Source organism: Pseudopipra pipra, chromosome 23 (genome assembly GCF_036250125.1).
Source record: "Pseudopipra pipra isolate bDixPip1 chromosome 23, bDixPip1.hap1, whole genome shotgun sequence".
Lineage (NCBI taxonomy): Eukaryota > Metazoa > Chordata > Aves > Passeriformes > Pipridae > Pseudopipra > Pseudopipra pipra.
Genome location: NC_087571.1, coordinates 2,144,488 through 2,165,563, shown reverse-complemented (window position 1 = coordinate 2,165,563; position 21,076 = coordinate 2,144,488). Strand labels below are relative to the sequence as shown.

The 21,076-nt window shown below is 43.5% G+C and overlaps 1 protein-coding gene across 4 annotated transcripts in view; it reads right to left on the bottom strand.

The window, feature by feature from the left end:
- The window catches only part of PKNOX2 (PBX/knotted 1 homeobox 2), an 86,375-nt gene that overhangs the window by 45,372 nt on the left and 19,927 nt on the right, over nt 1-21,076 (bottom strand). The window contains exon 1 of one of the 4 annotated variants that reach the window (XM_064634544.1): nt 6,655-6,727. The exons of 2 other annotated variants lie outside the window; for them this stretch is intronic. The gene's annotated coding sequence lies outside the window, so the exon portion shown is untranslated. Of the gene's footprint in view, nt 1-42; nt 105-6,654; nt 6,728-21,076 lie in introns of those variants that run through there. One more of the 4 variants, XM_064634542.1, reaches the window with a different exon arrangement.

Genomic DNA, 21,076 nt, shown 5'->3' with positions numbered 1-21,076 from the left:
AACATATTAGCCATGAATAGTAATTTTAGCTTTTGTACCTACTTCATTGCCTTCTACATGGTTGTTACTGCAGCTTTTCCATGGTCCTCCCAGCCAACCAGTACCTAACACAGAGGGTACCAAGGAAATCGTTGGCGTGTCTCCTGGACATCCCCAATTCCACAGCAAACACCTCCCCCAACGTGTTCTCTCTGGAGCTTTTAAATAAATTAGGGTCATATTTGCTGAGCTGGCTGGAAGGCTGGGAACCTGGCCTGCTCAGAGGTTCCAAACATCCCAGAATGGCAGTTGTCCAAGGGTATGAGCCTGGCCAGACCCACCCACAGCTCCCACGCAAGGTGGAGGTTGTGGTATGAAGGAGGTTGTGGGTTGTAGCTTCATCCAGGATGGAGGACAGAGATGGGTAGAGATTCCCCCAACCCTGAGGATGGAGAACCTTCAAGGATGGAGATCCCCCTACCCCAAGGATGGAGATCTGCCAACCCCAAGGATGAAGATTCCCCCCCAAACCCAAGGAAGAAGATCCCTATAACCCACAGATGGAGACCCCCCCCACAGCTCTGAAGGTGAAGATGCCCAAGCCTCAAGAATGGAGCTCCAAAAAACACAAGGATGGATCCAGCTAACCTCAAGGATGGGAATCCCTCAACCCTGCAGATGGAGATCACCAAAACCCAAGGATGGAGACTCACAAACCTCGAGGATGGAGATCCTCCTAACCATGAGTATTGGGACCCCCAACCCTGAGAATGTATATCCCCAAAACTCAAGGACCCTCAGAGCCCTGAGGATGGAGATTCTGCAGACTCCAAGGATGGAGATACCCCAACCCAAGAACAAAGAACTTCCACGGAAAAAGAGACCCCCCCCAGCTATGAGGACAAAGAGCCCCCCCACAACCCAAGGATGCAAACCCCATCTTCCCCAATGCCACAAAGGGCAATCACCCCCTGGGACATCAGTGGCTGGAGTCTTCACCCCACCCTGCAGTGAGCAGGACCTGGGGGCACTACTCTGGTCCCATAATGGCCACCTCCCAAACTGCAACCCCAAATGAGCCACCACTCTGCTCCTTCTGGCAGCGAGCGAGGCAGTGGGGACTGAGGAACCTCGCTGTGTCGGCTGCCTTCAGGTGGCTGGGGAAGCTGAGGGGAACTGGCTGGGAACATCTGGAATATATTCATTTTATGGCATGTTTCATATCACAGACAGGTACTTTGAAGCAGTTAAGTAGTAGCAGGGCAGCACGTCCCCATGGGTGGCCTGCGGTTTGCGCTTTCAGCCCGAGCTGCCCCAGCATGACAAAGGGGCTGGGGAGACGGAGCTGACGTTTTCCAAACACAGCTCTGTGCCTCTGGGGGCAAATCCAGCCAGAAATTAAAACCCGAAAGGACAAAAAAAAAAAAGAAAAAGAAGAAAAAAAAAAGAGAGAGAAAGAAACCAACCCCTGCGTCTAAGTGGTGTTGATCCCCACATCAGGCTATTAACAGCCCCATCACAAATTGTAAATGACTCAGATAAATTAAATGGCTTAGCAGCTGTGAGGAAAGGCCCTTCGGAAGATTCATTTGTTTCAAGGAAAAGAAATTAGCCGGGAATTTAAAATCTTTTCCAGCAGCTTGACGCAGACACCCTGTCAAACCCACATACTGCTGCTCACATAGCCCTGGGAGGCAGTCGGCCCCAAAAGGAAAAGTCAGAGAATCCCAGAATCCCAGAATGGTTTGGGTTTGAAGGGATCTTAAAGACCATTTAATTCCAAACCCTCTGCCATAGGCAGGGACACCTCCCATTAAACCAAATTTCCCCAAGTCCCGCCCAGCCTGGCCTCGGATATTTCCAGGGATGTTCTCTGGGCAGCCTGTGCCAGGGGCTCACCACCCTCACAGGGAAGAATTTCTTCCTAATATCTAAACCTCCTCTCTTTCAGTTTAGCACCATGAAAACCCTCTGTGAGCATCCACAGGTGGGGGATGCAGCCGTGCTCCCATTAGCGCGCCGCTAACGAGGCTGCACCTTCTCCCAGCAAACCTATTAAAAACCTCAACCCATGAAGAGGTTCTGAAAATGAGGAGATTTGACCCAGAACACCCCCATGCTGAGGGAAAGCTGGCAACTGAGCTGCAACTGAAAAAGGGGGGACAGTAACATGGGGCAAGAAGTTGGGGTTGCATCCCTGGGTGCAGTGAGCTGCAGTGATTTACCCCCCAAAGCAGGGAGCCACTGTTTTGCTCCCACATTAATACTAGAAATTCATGCACTAAAGCTCCCTGCCTTTGCAGGCAAAGCCCAACTCCCCATCCCCATCCCCTTTTAGTTCATGCAAAATTGAGGGGTTGTTCACCTTCAGACACTATTTCGCCAGCAGCAGCAACTCAAAACGCCTTTTAGTGGGAGTTCAGAGGTATAAAAGATGCAAAACCCCCCTAAATTATTCACATGGCGTTTCAATCAAAGCCCCACTCTGGGATAAAGGGAAGGGTTTGATGACCCTGGGATGTCTCCTCACCCCTGTTTGGATGGAAAAACCCTTTTTGTATTTACTGCGTAGAAGGGAAAGGGGGAGAGGATGAAATAAAAGGGTTTCCCACATCCAGGAAGGGCTGGAGAGTGAGGAATGCAAGCAGCACCTATTTTTCAGGTGCATCCAAGCAGAGTATCCAGGTTGCATTTGCCCCTTGGTAACACTGAAGCTTTTCCAAACTTTTATAGCACCAGAGGAGCAAAATTAAAGTGGGGCATTGGAAGAGAAATTGCAAACCAAGAAATCCAGCAGGAAGGGATAGAAGCAATCAAGAGGGGAGGAAAAAAAGGAAAATGAATAAGAAACTCAAAAATTATTTTGCATTTCAAATACAGGAGATTTTCAGAAAGGAAAAGCCCTGGAAGATATTTTTTTCCTCCAGTTTTTCCCTTCTGTTTCACTGAGCACCCAGGTGCGCCCGAGCTGGGATTTCCATTTCTCCATCTCCATCTTGGGGCAAAACCCCAACAATCCAGTGAAAAAAAACAACAAAAAAGCCCCAAAAGTAGGACACCAAGCCTTGCTCAATCCAGCCTCAGCTTGATGCTCACTAATTACCCGGTAATAGTATTTATATGCTGCCGGCACACTCGGAAATGCAGCTCCTAATAACCCAGGTCGGCATCAATATTAATGTCCCGGCTTGACTCTCGATACCCGGGGACCGACGAGAGACAAAGAAACATCACAGCAAAGTGAAAAGAGGGGCAGAAAACGAATTTTAAAAGTATTTTCCTGTGTTTGGGCAGGAAGGGAGTGCTTGAGATTCAATGAGGGGACCAGCAATAAGAGCAGATATACATTGTAAGTTCCCATCTCTGAGGCACAAAATGTTCCTGCAGTGTGGAATTTTTCGCCATCCACACGCCCTTCCTCAAGCTTTGAGTAGGAACAGGCTGGAAAAACTCTTCTTTTCTTGTGATGGGAATAGATTTCTAAAGCTCAGGGCTTTCCCCTCACCAGAGTTACTCCAAGGTGATCAGCTCCAAATATTCATCCCTGCAAACTTCAGCTCACTTTGGGCTGCTCATGCAAAAACCCAGGCTGTGGGTTGGCTCAGCCAGAAATGCTGCTGGAAACAACCTCCTGAGAAACACTTTTTTCCCAGAGATGGCTCGATCCCTATGCAACCAGGGAGCACATCCCCCCCCAGATTCACCAATATTACATTGCACACAAATGCACACAGAATATTTGCAGGGCACGGCGCGGGTTGCAAAAGTGCCCCAGCACCGCTCCATAATTCAATTAAAAAAACCTCTTTTCTTAATAATTTCTACACAGAGACACTTGGCACACCAGGAGCATTAAGGCAGAGTTTAAATGGAGTTAATAAACTATTAATAGCCTGCAGTAAGGCTATGATAGATTTGAGCTGCATGTGATCTCTGCCCCTCGGTACGAGGTGCTATTACCAATGTCCGCCCTCGATGCACGTTGGAAAAAATCACGGAGGTCTTCCCTAAAAAATGCAGTTCCATGAAATGTGATGTTTCTCGTGGAAAGATGCATGTTTTCCGGATTTTTTCCTGAGAGCTGACAGTTTGAGAGCAAGCAGCATTTACCTTGTGGAGGGTCATGTGTGGTGTCAACACATGACACATTAATAGACACATTAACTTATGTTGATTAATATTGAAAGAAAATGAATGAAGACAATGAATGGAAGCCAATGGAAGTCCAAGAAAGCAACATCAGGATGTTCCCAGATCTTTCACTACTTTCATTTCCAAGCAATTTGAGAATTTCCCTATTTTTAGTCAAATTCCAAGCAGGAAAAGGGCAAACTGTGGAAAGAAGTTGAAAATAGATGTTCTGCTTCCCCGAGAAACCATGGTTATGAAGCTTTTGCTGACACAATTTGAGTAGTTATTAAACAACATCAATGAGTAACTCATTGATCCTCCAGAGAAGACCCAGCTCTGTGTTGATGACTCCAACTCAACCCTTCAAAGACCCAACCCTACCCTGCTGACTGCAATGGCAATGAGTAAAGGGTTGGTCCTACAGAGAAGACCCAGCCCCAAGCTGATGAAGAAGCAGAACACAAGCCAACTGCCTAAAGATGCCATAAAAATCAAATGCCACTATAAAGTGACTTCAGATACTGCAAGAAACCTCCAGAAAGAGAATAATTATAACCAATTTGGGTGGAAAGAGTGCTCTGCAGTTGCAGCCTTGGCCATCAATTCTGGTCAAATCTGAGAAGATCCTCCTAAAGATTGTATGACCCAGTGGAAATGGCAATTTTTCATATGGAAATTCTCCCAAAGCTTAAATCATCTCTTTATTAAATATTTTTTAGTTCTAACTTGCGGAAAGAGGCCACGAGGTCTCTTCCAAGAGGAGCAGCCTGGGAGACAAAGTCAGAGGGTAAAGACTTCTCAGGGAAAAAACATGAGGATTTCCACTTGAGAGATGCTGATCAAGCACCACTGGAGGATCTAGAGACAAACCCTAAAAAAGGAGGGTTTTGTCTTTCTTTGTTTGGGTTGATGGCAGAAGAACCATGAGAAGAAGTAATACCTTCTTCCACCTTCTCCAGCTGCAGATGGTCACCACCTTTTGGGCATTCAGAAGTGCTGTTTCTCCAACCAAAACCCACAAGAAGACTCCTCCCCACCACTTCCAACAACGACGAGTGAAAAGAGAGCGCCGTACCTCGACCCTTCCACCAGCACCAGAGAAAACACCCAAACCACTGCAACTCCCAAACCCCTCTCTGCCTTTCCCCTTTTCCTAGATGGTCCTCCAAGATGCCCAAAACCCGCCCAAAATCACGACCTGCCAAAAAATAACTGAAATCAATGAGAAGAGGAGATAATTAATGAATAAGGAACGGATGCAAGTCAACATGTCGCCAAGATCAACGTGCCACGGGGCCACCCGGGCTGGACACGGTGGGTTTGTTGGTGCTCCACATTTGCCCCCATTAATTTACCATTAAATAGGAGCTGCAAGGACTGAGAAAAATAAGAGTAAAAGCGACTTTGAGGGTCGCTGTAGCTTTTCAGCTCTCTGATGAGACATTATTGGCGGATCTCCTACGCAGCTGCTCCCTGCTGAATAGATCCATCCCACCTCCAACGCCGTTGGCCACCAACCAATGTAGGAATAAAGGCAAGTTCGGGGGTTTTTTTTTCCAGTGGATGTGAATTATTTGGGGATTTATCCAAAATTAGATAGAAAAATCCCTTTTTTGCTGTCTCTAAGTGAGCAGCTGGGGGTGGTCCAGTGCAGTGACCACCATCCCACAACAAGTGGGTCAGGACTGTTTAATACCAAAAAAGGGGGGGGAAATATTTGATTTCTTCAGGAATAAATGCTCCTTTTCCCAAAGAGCTGGTTCAGAATGGAAAAAAAACCATTCGGTTTTGAAATGCCTCAATGAAATTTAATTTTTGGTTTGAATCAACAGCTTCACTCGGTGCCATTTTAATGCTATTTTATGTTGAAATGTCAATTGGAAACTAACATTTTAAAATGTCAAAACATTTCATGTCTGCAGACGGTGCCGATAGTTTTTTGCTTCCATGTGTCCAAACAGAAAATGCCTTTGGAACTTCATCACGGAACGAAAAATCAAATATATATATATAAAATTATAAAAAAATCAATATTTTGACTTCTTGGAATCAAAACAAAGCTAAAATACAATATTTCCTCCAGGATGCAAACAATATTTTCTGACAAACTGTAATCACCAAAACACAATCTGAGCCAAATATTTGTTACCGTGGTCTGTTATAGCTCCATGGAAAGAGAAGAGAAAGGGATTTTTGATATTGTAGGCCCTCTGAACCCTTTTTTTCACCAGTTATTTCCAGGGTGCAGGAAGCCCCTTCCACCATCCAGAATCGTTTTCAACACACTGATTTTCCTTAATAATGGGGGAAAAAAAGACTTCAAAAAAATTAAGGTTTTTCTCCTTTAAGAGAGGCAACATTTAAATTTGGGGGCGGATTTTCCCTGTGTTTTGCATGGATGACACCTCACCTCCATCAGTTTTGGCAAACTGGGAGGAAATGGAACTGTGAGGTTTTTACCACACCTGTGCTGGCTGCAGGGAACACGTGCACAGGGTGTGGGGGGTTTTATCCAATATAAATGCAATTATCCGGTGATCTCACCTTTTAAATTCCAGCCTTGGCCATGCGCCGCCAACAAAACAAATGGGAAAAAAAAAAAACAATTGGAAAAGAAAGCAAATAAAAGGCAAGCAATCCAGGGCAGTTGCTGCAAAAAAAAAAAATTGAATTTTACCAATTTTTCTGGTTCCAGAAGCAGTGTTAGAAAACGGGATGAAAACTGGCAGTTTTGCAATTATTACCGGCCAAGTTTCTCATCCCCAATCTCGCAGCTACATCATCCTCGACGGCGCGGCTCGGCCGCCCTCCATCACCTTTACATCTCCTCCAAATTTCTCTTTTTCTCTTTTTTTTTTTTCCTTTTCTCCCCCAGCCCGGGCTCCGGCCCCGCGCGGGGAATAAGCGCAATTATCTCGTCTCGCCACATTTTTCCAGCTCTGCCTGAGGTTTAATTAAAGCCAAGTGAAAAACACAGAGGAGCAGGCGCTCGGTTCCGATATCGCCCCACCGCATGCGGCGGGGAGGAGAGGGGGGGAAAAATAGGGGAAAAAAAATATAGGAAAAAAAATAAACCCTTCCTCGTCGACTTTTTAATTCTGCAAACCCTCCCAGATATTGCTCCTTTATCACATTTCCTTTTAAAATATATATATAAATATATATATATAAATATATATACATGTAGCTATGCAAGCACCCATGAATATACACATGGACACTGAGATACCCACGCGCCCTCTCTCTCTAAAAAATATATATATAAGTGGAGCCTAATCCCCTGTAATCTCCTTGAATTACACCTCAACCACCCTCCTCGCAGGTGACCTTTCCACAAAAGGCTGTTTCTATGCCAACAGCATTGTTTGAGCCAGGCAAGAGGAAAAAAATACGGCGCAATAATCTGTAATTTTTCCTTAATTCGGACTTTTCACCCACGGCAGTTGATGCTAGGAACACCCTCATCACAAGAATAAAATTAGTATTAAAATTAATTAATATCTAGGATTTGAATATTAAGAGAGCACGGTAACCTTGACCCAATTTAGATTTTGCCTAAATTCCTGGAAATCTTTTTTGGGTGAAATTTCCCTTGTTTTGGGGTTTAGGAGCAAAATCTTACAGTTTTAAGGTTCTTTTCGTCTTAATACCTGCATTTCTCTCTCCTGCTCCATCTCATCCTGCCAGCACAACGCGCAGGTATCAGTTCCAACCAAAAAGTCTAATTATGGAAAAGTCAGAAAATCACGATTTTTTTCCACTTTCACTGTTTTTAAGGGAATTCCAGCAACTGGTTCATGTCCAATGGGAAAAACAAATAAAATGACAGAAAATACCAGACCTGAACTCCAAAAAACTTGAGGAATTATTATAATATGCATCGAGCAAACAATGTTGGGTAATAAAGTGGTGATGAGATTTGACCAAGTAAAAGCTGCTCAATCTAAATAATTTTCCACAGATAAAGACTGTTTGGAGTTCAGATAATGTTGGTCCATTTAAAATTCGGGGTATTTTCCCTCATTTCCTTCAGTTCCTTGAGTTCCAACTCAGCCCATAAAGCTCATCCCAGATCAGAGCATCTAAAAATGATACAGAAAAGGAAAAATGAGATTTTTTCCAAGTTTTGGGGTTTTTTGGTGGGTTTTGAGGAGCAGCACAAGGACCTGTGACCTGTTGGTTGAAGCATCCCCAAAACTGGGGGGGTTTTTTGGCTTGTTGAGAGAGGGACAACCTCCACATTCCTGCGTATTTTTTTTACTGGCTGCTGGGGATTTATGTCTATTTTTCTTCTGACCTGACCCCAACACCTTCGTGGCTCCCAGGAGGGAACACATTTCCCAACGGCTCCATCTCACAAGGCGTCGAACCAAGAGGATAAAAATACTGGTTGCCATGGGAACATAAACTCTGGGGTTTGAAAATACCAGAATTAAACCTTACACTAATTTCAGTCCTTAAATCCCAGGTTTTGCATCCGTGTTTTGATGGGTTTGGGGGCAAAAAAACCTAAATTTCGCCAAGAATTCCACCAAGGTTTAACATCCTTACGGGTGTTTTCCCACAGCTGGATGCATCCCCAAACCAGGAATAAATTTATAAATTGTAAAATTGTAATTTAAATTCAATTTAAAATATAAAAAAAATTTTAATTTACTAACAATTTTACGGTTTTATAGTACAAATTATTTTGTAATTTAATAATTTAGATAATTTTTAAATTAAAAATTAGGATTAATCCCAGCTTATGGAACCGCCTCTCACCATCCAGCCTAGGAATCAGCCCCACAGATACTTCCTGGCATCGGGGCAAGGAGCTGAATATCCAGGGCTAACAGACACAATATATAGTTCTGCATTTTATCTGAAAAAAAAAACACTTCTGAGACTTAATTTTATTTGTTCAAAATCGCTTAAGAAATATTAAATTATAATAATCAGGCCCCAGACTGGCAACGAGAGCTTCAAACAGGCTTAAAGCAACTTTTGGAGCTGGTGTTGAGTGAAACTGCTCAGCCCAATGAGGGAAAAGGCACAAATAAAATAATGTTTTACTTATTAATAAGGAGCAGATTCGGGATCACGAGCAAAGGGATCGGTCACCTAAGAAAAGTTAAGCGGTAATAAAAGCATGATGAGTTAGAAGGGGGAAGGAATAAACCTCATCACAAAGGAAGATTCCCATCATTAAACTTGAGCTTCCAAAGGAAGAAGAGAAGGGGGAATTCGTTTCTGGCACCAGAAGAACATGGAGTCACTGGAACTAATCTGTTGGCAACAGCAAGGAAACGACTCCGCGCCGGCACCAGAGGAGCGGAGCGGGTTGGAAGGGTTTGCCATGGGATGCTATGGGTTTGTTTGATGCTTTTCCAACATGATCCAGTGTGTTTGCAGCTTTGGAAGTGCTGAATCAGTTCAACCATCTCTGTAAGACAGGTTAAGTTTCCTGCACAGTTCAGGCTGATGCTTTGGGAACCCCCCCCAGTCCCAGCTGCAGAACTCCAGGTGACAGAGACAACGTGGCACCCCGGTGTTCCCACAAATAACTATTCCCACTGTCCTTTCTCCCAAAATAGGTTCTGCAGAACAATTTCATCTCTCTAGAGAACCAAGCCACAATCCTGCTGCGTTTTGAGGAGAAAAATCTCTGGTTTGGGGCATTGTAGATGTTAGTGGGACACTGTCGGGCGCAGAAGCAACCGCGGGAATTTACTTACCCAGGTGATGCTTTCCTTTGGCAGCAATGTCCCCCCAGGCCCCCACAAAGTGGGGGAAAAAACAAGCCTCTGTGCCCAAAAAGGGAATTTTTCACTTCAAATTCCTAGCTGGGAGAAGAGGCCTGGCTGCTCTCAAAAAAAAAAAAAAAAAGAGGAAAAAAAAGCATGGCAAAGCAAAAGAAAAGCAAGAAAAAGGGAGGAAAAGCAAAACAAAAATAAAAAAGGAAAAGCAAGAAAAGCAAGAAAAGGCAAAAAAAAAAAAAAAAGGGCAAGCAAAAAGCAAGCTCGTTGGAGCAGTTTGGGAAAAAGAGGTTGGAAGCAGCCTGGCAGAGCAGCTTTCCCGCCCCACAATCCCTCGCTGGCCCCCAGTGGGCTTGTGCAAACAGCATCGGAACAGCCGCGGCCGGCTCTGGCCACGCTCCTCCGAGCTGGGATTTTAAATAAATAAGGGAAAGCAGCTGCAGGCGAGGGGCAGGGGGAGAGGCTGGACCCCCGTCCCGGCAGGGAATCTGCATTTTGGGGGCGCTGAGAGGCGGATTTGGGGGGATCCGTTCCTTCCCCACCTCTAAAAATACAATTTTCCAGGTAGCACAGGAAGGAGAAGTTTGCTTTTCAAAGGCAAAGGGAGTGACTGGGTAGTATATGGGACATACATATGTATATTCAGAATTAATTTGTCTTTTTTTAGTAATCCAGCTGGAAATTCAAGGTCTGGTTATGACAAAGGGACGTGGGGAGGCCACTCCATCACCTAATGCCATTATCTATGTTATATATATCACATATCATGATATCTATATGTTATATATTATTCTAATACATTTTGTAACCTGTAATATATATATATTACTAAATAACATCTAGAGCATGTTACATTAGAAAACATCTATACCTTCTATAAATGCAATATATAACATACAGATATCATGATATGTGATATAAGATAGATAACTAATATATATTATTCTAATATATTTTGTAACCTGTAATATATATTACTAAATAACATCTATAGCATATTAGAGAACATCTATATCTTCTATAAATGTAATATATATTAGTTATCATTCCAATAACAGATTATACCCATCTTATCTGGTTTGATATATGATACTTATTATAATATATGGGAACAATAAATTATTTACTTTCTATTGTACCCTTATATGGTTATACATATGATCTGATGGGAATCATATATATTATGTATTACTCTAATATATATTGCCTGTTATTCACTTATATTACATTATATGTGTGATGTGAGATGTATCATATGGAATGATTTATATATTTGTGAGCTTCAGTATTTTCTTGGGTATTTAGTGGGGGAAAGGTCTTTTCCCAGTGGGACCTGGGAAGAGGTGGAGGCAGCCAGCCCACCAGGACCACCAAAAAAAATGCTGCAGAAAGAGGATTTAGGGTGAACATTCCCCTTGCACAACAGGCAGGGGAAGATGCTGATAATTGTTTGCAACCCCTGGCACAAAACCCACCTCCTTCCCCCCACCCAAAACCTCTCTGCATCATTTCAGGGATGCTTCCAGTGGCAAAAAAAAAAGGATTTCCCTTATTGAGCACCAACCTCGAGAAAAGGAGCTGAAATTCGGTGCCTTTCCCCACCTGGAGTTTTCACCTGGACCTGTTTTTCAGCCCATCCCAGCTGAAAAACAAGTCAATAAAGTGAAGATGAAAAGCTATTTGTTAGGATTGATAACGCTCATTAAAACTGGCTGGGTAGGAAAACACGACTCCACTCCAGAGGAGGAAGGGGGGAAAATGCAAATTCCGCATGAAAAGAGGATATTTCCCTAATCGCCCCAATCAAACACTGGCGCAATTATCTGTGGCCAACCCAACGGGTTAAAATTATCCTCTTCATCTCCGGACACAGTGAGGAGCCGAAAAAATGTTTCATTTTAATAAAAATGAAATCTGGACCCTGCAGAAAGCGGCCTCGCTAATGACGTGTTTACACAGAAAAAGACAATTTCTATTTAATGGTGATTACCAGCGAGGAGAAATTAAACTTCCCCGAGTCTGTGGGTTAGGGATAATGGGAACAAAGTTACTGAGGGTGCGTAAATCGGGAGAGCCGCGCGCGGGGGTCAGAGCGCTCAGAGCACACGGCCCTGCCTCGCTGGATCTTAGTGGGCAAAAAAAAAAGAAAAAGGATGTATTTTGCCATGCAACGTCTGCATTTGCATATATGCAAATAAGTGTGCACATGCAAATGTGTGGGGAAGAGCCGGGAACGGGATGTGTGCGATGCGCAAACACGCACCTGGCAAAAGCACGTGGAGAGAGGCTCCTACACGTGCAAACACACACCAACCCACATTTCAACGGGCCAGTGCACGCTGTAAACATGCAAATAAATAAATGCACGTGCCAATTTGCACGGGCAAATGACCCCCCACACGTGGGCACACGCACGTGCAAACACGCGTGCAAACCCGCACGTGAACACGAGCCCGGCCGTGCCAACGCGCCCCTGCAGCCACATGTGCAGGAGTCCCCCTGGCAAAATCCATCCTTCCGGCACCCCCGAGCTGTGCAGGCCCCACGTGGAGCTCCCAGACATCAGGGGGGATCTCAGGCTCCCACATCAGAGTTTAAAAAGTGCAAAATGGGGTTTGATCGCCAAAATTCCGGGGTTTGGCCGGCGCAGAACCTTCGTGTTAATTTTATTTAATTTTTAATTATTATTCTCCTTTTAATTGTTTGGGTTTTTTTCCCGGGCTAAAAATTATTAATTTCTTTCCAAAAAAAAAAAAAAGCCAAGACAAGATCTTCTCACACCTGCCTCCCGCAGAGGATGAACTAAGTTTTGGGGCTCCTCTTTGTACCAAAGCCATTCCCATCCCGTGCCGACCTTTGCAAACCCATCCCGGGGCAAAATCACTCCGACGTCGGGCTTTAATGTCTGCTCCTCTCTAGAGCGGAGCAAACATCTGCAGAACAAGCCCAGATGTGAGTGGTGTTCCCCCGCCCCTTCAGGAATTTCAGCTCCGAGGCACATAATAAGGCAGCGTCTGGGATGGTTTAATAATAGTAAAATTAAAATTGTTCCCGGAGCAGAATTGAAGGACGCGCCTCGCGAGGAGGTTTGCAAAACAAAAACGAAGCCTGAGCCGAAGTCCCAGGGGAACCGTTGGATCAGAGGAACAGTAAACAACACACAGAAATGCAACTTAATTATCTTTACAGCCCAAGTACGCAACCGGCTGCCGCAGCTTTCCAGGGATGCAGGAACGGAGAGGTGCCGATATCCCCGCGTCGAAGCCAGAGCATCCCCAAAAAGGCAGGAAAAAAAGACTCTGTTTGCAAAGTTTTGCTTGAATTTTCACCCAAGTGCTGGCGAACCTGATCTCTCACCCTGATTCCTTCTCCACCTGGGTAAAATGCAACTCGTCGGTAATTTTTTGCTCAGACTTTTTAAGAAAAACAGACTCTTGGCTCGACCTTGTGAGGTCTCACCACACACATGACCACCATCCCCCCCCTGCCTTAACACCAGCTGGGGAGCTGCCACCCATCACTCACCGAGATGACCTCCCGTGAAAAACTGCTGAGAAAAATGGGAATGGGCAGCAAAAAATGCCTGGATATATCTATTTACATATTTGCATATATAAGATGGAAACTGGGTTAATTTAAACTGAGGATGCTGATGAGGAGCAAGGCAAGGTTTGAAATCAAAGTGGAGGGAAGGTGAAGATCAAGCCAAGGATGCTGGAAAGGATCAAATCAAGGATGCTAGGTAGGATTAGCTCAAGGATACTAGAATCATGCCAAAAATGCTGCTTTTATCAAACTAAGACTTCTACCTGAATACAAACTGAGGATGCTCAGAAGAGGCAAAGCAAGAATCTGGCTAAGATCACATCAAGGATCCAACTGCCTGGTGTAGAAGATCAGGTTCAAGAACATCCAGGGAAGCTGAAGGTGCACAAGTCCATGGGACGCGATGAGATGCATCTGCCTGGCCTGAGGTTGAGTCACTATCCATCATATTTGGGAAGGGGCAGTCCAGCAACGTTCCCACTGAATGGAAAAGTGGAGGTGTAACCAGAGGAGAAGGACATTGGGGTGCAGGTGGGAGAGAGGTTGGACTGGCACCCAGAAACCCCCATGCCCTGGGCTGATCCCACAGCATGGGCAGCAGGGGAGGGGGGGATTCTGCCTCTCTGCCCCCTCAGGTGAGACCCCCCTGCAGAGCTGCCTCCAGCCCTGGGGAACAGCACAGAGAGGACATGGAGCTGCTGGAATGAGTCCAGAGGAAGCCAGGGAGATGCTCTGAGGGCTGGAGCAGCTCTGCTATGGAGACAGGCTGGGAGACCTGTGGGTGTTCAGCCTGGAAAAGGCTCAGGGGAGATCTTAGAGCCACTTCCAGTACCTAAAGGGGCTCCAAGAGAGCTGGAGAGGCACTTTGGACAAGAGCCTGGAGGGACAGGATGAAGGGGAATGGCTTCTCACTGTCAGAGGGCAGGGTTGGATGGGATACTGGGGAAAAATTCTTCCCTGGGAGGGTGGTGAGGCCCTGGCACTTGTTACCCAGGGCAGCTGTGGCTGCCCCATCCCTGGAAGTGTCCAAGGCCAGGCTGGACAGGGCTTGGAGCAACCTGGGCTGGTGGACTGTGTGCCTTTCCATGGCAGGGGCTTGGAACGAGATGGTCTTTAAGGTCCCTTCCAACCCAAACCATTCTGGGATTCCATGATGGTTAAAATCAAACCACAGATCCCTGCTGTGACCAAACCAGGGATGGCAGCTGGAATCAATCCAGGGATGCAGGCTCGGAATGAACCAAGGCCACTGACAGAGCAAAGTGAAGATGTTGCCCAGGACCAAAGCAAAGACACTGGCTAAAAGCAAAGCTCAGCCACATTCCACGTTCATCCATCTCTTTTAAAAATGCTAATTTTGACGTCTCCCAGGCTGCCAGCAGCCCAGCCACGCTCTGCACCGCTCCACAGCCCCTCCGGCGAGGCGGCGATGGGTTTTTTTTTTTATTAACCTGACTGAACTAGTTGGGAAAAACAGAGACGTTTTCTGGCACAGTTTGGATCCCAAAAGGTCCATCCCGCTCCTGGCTCCAGAGCTAAGGGCAGCCTGGGGCTGTCTGCATCCTGCTGCCTGCATGGTACAGGCACGCCTGGAAGTCGGTTCAACCCCCCAAAAGCCCGTGGGCTGTTCCGAACCATGGTGTGTTTTTTTTCTGCAAAAAACATTTGCTGTTTCACTCCTGACGGAGCCCCAGCACACAAATTCAGTGACATTTTGCTCAGAAAGTGCTTTCTGCTGAGTATTTCTTGCAAAACACACTGCTAACAGCTCCTGCACCAAGCACAGGGTTCGGCTGTTAAATGGTGATGCTCCTTTTCAGGGGATATTCAGCTTTTAACTAAGGCTTACAGCAACCCCAAACCAAAAAAATCCTTGCCAAAATTCTGTATTTAGTTCCTGAGCTCATCAGAAAACTTCATTCTCACCCCCCATTGGGGGCTTGGAGCTTGGGGTTTTTTTTGACACCTGTTTGCATTGGTAAATCAGCTGTTGGAAGTGCAGAGTAATCCCACCCTTTACCCAACCTCACAATTAAAAAAAAATAATCCCCATGCTTTGAAATTCGGTTCACTGTTTTCTTTTCTTTTATATTTTTTTTTAAATGGTGATTTTTCCTAGAAACATAAGATTTTTCATCCCTCTCTCGGCACACCTGAGCTAGATTTAACCCCCAGAAGTAACACCAGGACAGAGAAAATCATGCAAAAAAATCATGGTTTTCCTGCAAACCTAATAGCAATGCAACAGCTGGAGTTAAAACCCAGTCCCAAGCCACCCACCCAAATTTCACCCAGTTTCAAACAGGACAGCAAATAATTCCTCTGCTGAGCTTTGAAGCCAAGGAAGCCACATTACAACATTTTTCTGCCCTGGGATGAAGATAAATTAAGCCCTGAGTGTCACTAAAGCCCCATTCAATGCTGCATCCTAAAAAAATATTAATTGCAAAATGGTTTTCCAATTACTTTAATAAGGATGCAGCTCCAGTAGGGTGAGATGTGATGCTCTGCAACCACTCTGGCCTTTTTTTCCACGCATTTAAGTGCCATAATGTCACAGTCCAGAGCTGTGGAAGTTTGGGCCGCAGTTATATGAGCTCTGTGCTTAATGAGGGGCACCTAATTAAAGTCGGGGAGCGCTGACTTCGTCAGGAGACCCTGCATCAAGTCTGCCCTGGGTTTTTTTGGGAAGTGAACATCCCTGACCGTCTGGTCGCTCATCCCAGCAAGGTCACGCCTGCAGTAATTAAGGATTTCGGCTCATCGGGTTGCACCAGCCTGGCACCATCAGGGCTCTGCGCTGAAATAATCCCAAATAATATCCCAAATTATTCCCATGATCAAGCTGGCGTTCCCAGGGAAGGAGAAGCACACGGGGAAACTGGGTGCTCTTAAAATCCCTGGAAACAGGGAGGGCTGAAAGCTCAGAGGGATGCAACCCCCGAGCTCGGACGTTAAACGTGACAAGGATGAGGATGCTGGAAAAATACGGATGAAGGCAATGGGGTGCATCCATCCTGGCCGGGTGCCACATGGCCAGGAGCCCCGAAAGGACAGGGCGAAAATTAGCAAGAGCCATCAAGTACCTGACACAGAGGCCTGGTGGCACCCGGCGCTGGGTTAATGGAGCTCTGCAGCAGCAGCTGGCGGCTGCTTTGGCAAAAAATCCGGGATTTTGCCCCAGATGAGATGCTAAAACACGCCGCCTCAACATCATCTGCTGCCAGCTGCCCCCAGTTTTTTAACCATCCCAGCTGTAGGTGCTTTTCTGCTTTCTGAACCTCAAAATGGCAGCTCCAGTTGGTTAAATCAAACCTAAGATCCCCCCATCAGGATTCACCCCAGTTTTGCAAAGCCTGTCGGGACCTTCACACAGTTCCAAAACGTGCCTAAAAACGCCATTTTTCTAGGAAAAATCACCCCACATGCACCGCGCTGGAAGGTAAGGCTTGGAGGTCAGGTAGCTTCTTAAAAAGATATATTTTGCAGGTTTGTTTTTTTTAATGCATTTTCCCTCCTTTTATCTTTTAGGGGGAATAAGGGTGGGGATGGCCCACGGGAATTTCTCACGGCTCCCAGAAAAATGTGTGGGTCAATATTTCCACTCCTATGCAGAGAGAGAAATACACTTACAGTAAGAAAACCCTTGTTCCTGTGTCCAAAATTATTATCTCCTTTTTTTTTTCTTTAATGGGCACAGGCAGTTTTTGAGGGAGACACTGGATGTGTGCAAACGACACCGCGGGATGTGACGATCGGTGAAGGATGCGGGGCCGGCCAAGAGGTGTCCAGAGGCATTTTAAATAATAAAAAAAAAGGGATTTTCCTGAGATACTACAAGATTTGCTCCCCTGGCTTGGTGGGTAAATCCATATTCCTGTGGTTTAACACCCAGAAGAGTTGGAGCTCTCCAGCATGATGAATATGGAAAGAGCAGCATCCCGGTGCTGGATGGACCAGTGGGAGCCCCAGAGCTGCCCTTCCCATCCAGCCACTGATCCCCAACAGCCACCTTCCACTCCTTATGTATATCAAATATATTTGTTTTCATCTGCATTATCCAGTTATAACTGGATACTGGATTACTACATACATGGATAACTGGATTACTGTATATATGTGTGTGTGTGTCTCCATCCACATTATCCAATCACATCCATCCAATAATCCAACAGACAGATTATTCAAGTATTATACATATATTAGAGATATCTGTTAGATATATATATACATATCTTCATCCACATTATCCAACTAAATCCACCCAAGATATCAATAATTGGATCATTTTATATATATATATATTTCATGGATAGAATTGAATAATGTGGATTAAGTCATATAAATATTTGATATTAAAAGAACATTTATGTGCTCATTCCATATACATAAAAAGAGAAGATATAGGGGAGAAAAGGAGAGAGGGATATATAAAAAAAATATGTATATATTAATATATTGGATATATTATACTATATATATATCCAGTGGCTATATAATATTGATATATTAATATGGCTATTTTGTATGGATACAATATATCCACTGCACATCTATAATATATCCAATGGATGGATAAAATGTAATAAACTTTCAATGTGTACATTGTATATTTATACTGTATACATTCAAATATATTCAATGTGTATCCAATGTGTGTGTGTATATATATATATATATAATATCCAATATATTCACCCAATGGAATAGATCCAATGGATGGATATAATGTAATACAGATACTATAACCTGTATATCTAATACAAATATATATCCTGCTTTCCATAAGAATTAACCCTTTCTGCTACTGCTTTTCATCTATTTATCAAACTTCAACAGTTTTCTCAAAAAAAAACATCTTTCCTCAAATTTTTGGCTTTTCCCTCTCACCCACAATGGGGACAATTGGCATTTTCCTATGATGAGCAATTCCCAGGTTAAAGCATTTTCCCCTCCACTTTGGGGTGCACCTTGTTGCCAAAATTAGCTATTTCTGGAGATGTAGCTGGCGTGACCCTCAAGAAATCAAATTGGCCATTTCAACCTGGGTTTTACCCATTTTTAGACATCTACCCAAGCACCTGCTAATTGTGGGGGTGAATCTGGCTCTGAGTGTATATAGCTATATATACACAGCAATATGATTAATACTCTTATAATCTGTACTATATAACAATATATCCTAGATATTAAGCATTACATATCAATCTAATATATATTCTATAATCAACAGATCACTACCTACCTATGTAAATATGTCAAGCATTATAAATCAACACATCCATGTGAATACATTATAGTAATCAGTATATTATATACCTCTATAACACAGGATTATATAATGTAGTTATTTAAATATTATAAATACAGGTGTATTCTAGTCACTTATATTGTATATCAACCTTATTATATTGCTATGTGTCATATTGCTGTGTATCATTTCTATAAAATGATATATATATCTATAAATATCTACATATTTATAGATATATCATATATTATATATATACATCATATATATGTATATGATACGTATATATGTATATATATGTATATATACATGTATATGATATATACATATCTATCATATGACATATGATATATAGATATATATAATGTAGTTATTTAAATATTACAAATACACATGTATTCTAGTCACTTATATTGTATATCAACGTTATTATATTGCTATGTATCATATTGCTGTGTATCATTTCTATAAAATTATATTTATATCTATAAATATCTATATATTTATAGATATATATCATATATTATATATATACATCATATATATGTATATACATATACATATACATACATATACATATACATGTATATGGTATATACATATTTATCATATAATATATTATAGATCGATATTTATAGATATATATTATAAAATTATATATATATAAAAATGCATATTTATGGCAACAAATACAGTGTATCAGTATATACACAGAAAAAAAAGAAAAAAAAAAAGGGGGAGAAGCCAGTTCTTGCAAGCCAGCAGGAACTCAGAGAAAAAGCATTTTTAAAAATCCCCCAAACCCCCAAAAGATTTGGAGGAAAACCCATTTAACACCTCAGCGAGGCTGCAAACACCCGGGTCATCAACACACCCTCCCCACTCCAACCCCATCAGAGCGGGGCGAGTTAATCCCGATAAGATAAAAGAAGTTGTTTAAATCTCCCTTCCCCCCCCCCCCCCCCCGTTTTTTTTCCTTTTTTTTTTTTTTTTTTTCTTTTTTTTTTTTTTCCTTTTTCTTTTTTTTTTCCCTTTTGCCCACAGAGCTGGAGCTGGGAATCCATTAGCCTTTAATGAAGTGAAACCCTCATCTTGCCGGAGCCACCTCATTTAGCGCAATTGTTTCGCAGCCATTACGGAAAGACAATTACAAGGAAGCGGCGAGAGTAATTGGAAATGCTGGCGGGAGTTGGGCGAAATGATAATAAATAAAAATATTCCCCCTAATAAGCTTGCCAGGAGGGGGGTGGGCTGGAGAAAATCAACATAATTAGAACTGAACCTCGGCGAGGAAAAACAGACAGCGGGGTGGCAAGCGCTCGGCACGGAGGGGAGGGGGGGAAAAGTGGAGGGAACTTCATCTTTTTCACCCAAAAAACCGGCAGGGGAAAAAAATATTTTTCCCACCTGTGAGCCAGCTACCAGGAGCAAAAAAAAAAAACAATGGTTGGAGTGGGAGATGCTGTCCACAGGGATGCCTGGGATGCTCCTCCATCACCTGGGCCAGGCTGGAATTAAAGCCAAAAAAAAAAAAAAAAGAAGCTTAAAAGTGAGACAGTTTTGCTCACGGGATGTCATCGAGGAGAATCATTGGGTAGCAGGAATTTCTCTGCATCAGAGTGGGTTTTTTTTCACATAGAAAACACAATTATTTTTGCAAAACTTGTGTTAGGTACATTATCATTAGGAATAAAAAGCATCACAGGTGGGGATTTGGAGGGTATTTTCCCAGGGAAAGAGGGTTAAATCACATTCAAAATCTAACACAAGCAGCTGTTGGTGGGTTCCTTCCTTGCTCCTAAAATCCTGGGTTCTCCCCCCAAATAAGCCCTGTCCCCAGCACAAACATCCACAAACATCCCCATCCTCATCCCACCCCAATGTTGCTTCAGCAGCTTCTCCAAAACAGTGTGCAGAAAAAAAAGTCCTTTAAACTGCAAGTTTGCACCCAAAAAAGCCATTCAAGCAAAGGCTTGCAGCAAAAAAAGTCCTTCAAGCAGGGCTTTGTACCCAAAAAAGTCCTTAAAAAGGGGGGTTGCACCCAAAAAAGTATTTTTAATGGGGGTTTTCAGTAAAAAAAACATAGTCCTTAAAACAGGGCTTTGCAGAAAAGAAGTCCTTCACTTAGGGGTCTGCACTAAAGGTCTTCAAAAAGAGGTTTGCACCTCAAAAAATATCCTTCAAGAAAGGGTTTGCAGCAAAAAAAAAAAAAAAAAAAAAAAGCCCTTAAAACAGGGGGTTTGGATCAAAAAAAGTCCTTCAAACAGGTTTTGCGCCATAAAATATCCTTTAAATGGGTGTTTGCACCAAAGAAAAGCCCCCCAAACAAGCAGCTTTGCACCAAAAACCACTTCAAACTCTGGGGCTTACAGCCAAAATGGGTTTTCAAACAGGTGTTGGCACCTAAAAAAAGGCCTTAAACCAAGGGTTG